The sequence below is a fragment of the Aethalodelphis obliquidens genome, unplaced genomic scaffold (genome assembly GCF_003676395.1).
Source record: "Aethalodelphis obliquidens isolate GAN/ISIS:26980383/991018 unplaced genomic scaffold, ASM367639v1 scaffold1062, whole genome shotgun sequence".
NCBI lineage: Eukaryota > Metazoa > Chordata > Mammalia > Artiodactyla > Delphinidae > Aethalodelphis > Aethalodelphis obliquidens.
In genome coordinates this window covers 1-3,452 of record NW_020838973.1, presented here as the reverse complement: position 1 = coordinate 3,452, position 3,452 = coordinate 1, and the positions used below count along the sequence as shown (strand labels likewise).

The 3,452-nt window shown below is 51.2% G+C and overlaps 1 long non-coding RNA gene across 1 annotated transcript; it reads left to right on the top strand.

The window, feature by feature from the left end:
- The first annotated feature begins 590 nt into the window (after nt 1-590).
- On the top strand, nt 591-1,876 carry LOC113616972 (uncharacterized). The gene is made up of 2 exons (XR_003431463.1): nt 591-665; nt 979-1,876. It is a non-coding gene; the product is annotated as an uncharacterized LOC113616972 (long non-coding RNA).
- The last annotated feature ends 1,576 nt before the right edge of the window (nt 1,877-3,452 follow it).

The following is a 3,452-nucleotide window of genomic DNA, read 5'->3' as shown; positions in this document are numbered from 1 at the left end:
AACCCACGAATCCAGTCGCCCGAGGCAACAATTTGGCAGACCAGACGGCTCGAAAGGCGGCACACACTCCAATACCATTACTTCCCCTGCAACTGCCGGATCCAGGGCCCCGGGAACTACCGCCCCAACCCGACTACTCGGAGGATGACATCAGATGGATGAGCAAGCTCCCTCTAACCCAGGATAGAGACGGATGGTGGCGGGACGCTAAGAACAATATTCTCCTTCCTGAGAAACTAGGAACCCTGGTCCTTGAACGGATCCACCGTAGCACCCACTTGGGCGCCCGACGGCTACAGGATCTCATCAGGCAGACTGGACTTAAAATTAAAAATGTCTCCGAGAAGACTGAACGACTGGTTGCTGACTGTGCAGTCTGCCAACTCCATAATGCCAGCACCCACCCGCCAACCACTGGCATCCGGGAGAGAGGAAACCAGCCCGGAGCCTACTGGGAAGTGGACTTCACGGAGGTAAAGCCTGGCAAATATGGGTATAAATATTTACTGGTGTTTATAGATACCTTTTCAGGTTGGACTGAGGCATTCCCAACCAAGAATGAGACTGCACAAATAGTAGCTAAGAAGTTACTAGAAGAGATCCTGCCCAGGTATGGCTTTCCAGTTATGATAGGGTCCGACAACGGGCCAGCCTTCGTTTCTAAGGTAAGTCAGGATCTGGCTTCCATACTTGGGGCTAATTGGAAATTACATGGTGCATACCACCCCCAGAGTTCAGGACAGGTAGAAAGGATGAATAGAACTCTAAAAGAGACCTTGACTAAATTGACCATGGAGACTGGCGCTAACTGGGTAGTCCTACTCCCCTACGCTCTGTTTAGGGTGCGAAATTCCCCCTATAAGCTAGGATTTACTCCCTACGAAATAATGCATGGTAGGCCTCCTCCTATCATCCCTAACCTAAAGACTAACCTTATCCAATTGGACCCAGAAAATAATCTCCTGTCTTCCCTCCAAGCCTTACAGCGGATACACGAGACAATCTGGCCCAAACTAAAAGAGCTATATGCAACAGGACCCCCGCCTACTCCACACCAGCTCCGGCCAGGTGACTGGGTCCTTGTCAAACGCCATCGACAAGAGACCCTAGAACCCAGGTGGAAAGGACCTTACCAGATCATCCTGACAACGCCGACGGCCACCAAGGTGGACAGCATAGCTGCCTGGATCCATTACACCCACGTCAAGCCGGTGGACCCATTTTCTGACCTCATCAAGTCCACTAAAGCTGACGTCACCTGGACTGTTGACCGGAGTAAGGACAATCCCCTCAAACTGACCTTGCGCCGTACCCTCCCCCATGATGACCAAGGTACTGCTGATAGCCCTAATGATAGTCCTAACCCTCAACCCTCGAGCCACGAGGGGAGGACTCAGCCCTCCCCCCGATAAGAATACTTTAATACAACAACTATACGGTGCACCGTGCGAGTGCAGGGGAGGTACTATGGAGACTCCTGTTGTTCCTCGAGGGTATACTCATATGCAGGACTGCGGGGGCATAACTGCATATCTTGTTCAGGAATATAAGGGCACCGGGGTCTCTCAAAGCTGGCAATGCTACCATAAGCCTAAGCCACTCCCCCCTCGAGCTACTTGCCCCTGTTCTACCTTCCAGGAATCAATGCATAGCATGTGCTATTCCTCTTACCAGCAATGTATAGGGGCCAATAACAAGACTTATTTCACAGCCATACTACAGAATAATAAAAGCCCCACCATTAGTGATGATAATAAATACCTTCAGGCTGGATGCACTGGCATCCCCGGGACCCCGGTATGCTGGAATACCAGGGCCCCCACACATATGTCAGACGGTGGGGGGCCCCAGGACGCAGTGCGCCAGATAGAAACCCGAAGACAAATAGAAGAGGTCTATCGGCATCTGTACCCACAGCTCAGCTACCACCCCCTAATTCTCCCTAAGGTCAATCCCTCTGAATTGGACTCCCAGACCATGCCTATACTAGAAGCTACTTTTGCGCTTTTGAATGCCACCAACCCCAACTTAGCACAGGATTGCTGGCTCTGCCTTCCTCAAGGACCGCCCCGCCCTATGGCCATCCCCACCTTTGCCAATTTAAACATCAGCGAACGATGTAACCCTACTTCACTCCCCGAGCCGTTCCCCATACAATTTTCAAAATTTTCAACCACCTTTAATACCTCATGCTTTGTCAAGAACGATTCCCTCTCTAACACCAGTATTGACTTGGGAATCCTTTCATCCACTGGATGTAGTCAATATATCCCCGTGAACTCCTCCCTCTGTAGTCCTAATACCACTGTCTTTGTCTGTGGAAATAACCTAGCATACACCTATTTACCCCCGAACTGGACAGGGGTCTGCACCCTAGCCACCCTCCTCCCCAATGTAGACCTGATCTCGGAAGACACCCCATTGCCCATTCCCAGCTTTGACCTCTGGGCAGGGAGAACCAAACGAGCCATTACAGTCATACCCCTCCTGGTACAATTAGGAATTACAGGAGCTGTGGCCACAGGGAGTACAGGTCTTGGGGTCTCCCTTCACTCCTATAGTCAGCTGTCTAGGCAATAGAAGATGTAGAAGCCCTCTCTGGTACCATTCAGGACTTACAGGACCAATTAGATTCACTGGCCGAGGTAGTCCTACAAAATAGGAGGGGCTTAGACTTGCTGACACCTGAACAGGGTGGAATATGCCTCGCCCTAAAAGAAAAATGTTGTTTCTATGCAAATAAATCAGGCATTGTAAGAACCAAGATCCACCAGCTCCAGGAAGACCTAGCTCGCCGCCGGCAGGAATTAGCGGATAATCCCCTTTGGTCAGGATTTCATGGGATGCTCCCCTTCCTCCTCCCCATCCTGGGCCCTCTACTATGCCTCCTTCTCCTCCTCACTATAGGCCCCTGTATAGTCAGTAAAGTCATGGATTTTGTTCGCGAAAGAATAAATACAGTCCAGCTAATGATATTAAGAACACAATATCAGCCCTGCGAGGCCTCAGAAATTGAAGAAACTGAGCCTTGAGGACCCAAGATTGGCTCCTCTGGTTCATGAGAAAGGGGGGAATGAGGGGGCTATGTTCTACTTTGGTGGGCATAGGACTGAGTTGACGCCCTGCATTCAATTTGTGCCTTTCCTGGAGTTTCTTTTCTGTTCCTCCCGGAGGAGAAGGGCCGAAAAGGGGCCATTCCAGGGCGCGGCGCTGGGCTTGCCACATTTGGGAGCGCCGCCTGAGGTTGGGCGCACAGCCTCCCGCCGCCCTACCGTTGGGCTGGTGGAGGCCGCAGCACTGCTAGGGTTGCATCAGTCTTCCTGTTTGCACTATTTCTTTTTGTGACCATGGCCCCGTCTTAAGTATTTCCAATTGAGAAACGAAACCTCAGGAAACCGAAACTTAACTAGCCGCTCTCGCTTCTGTAATTACGCTTGCTGACCCCCCCCCCC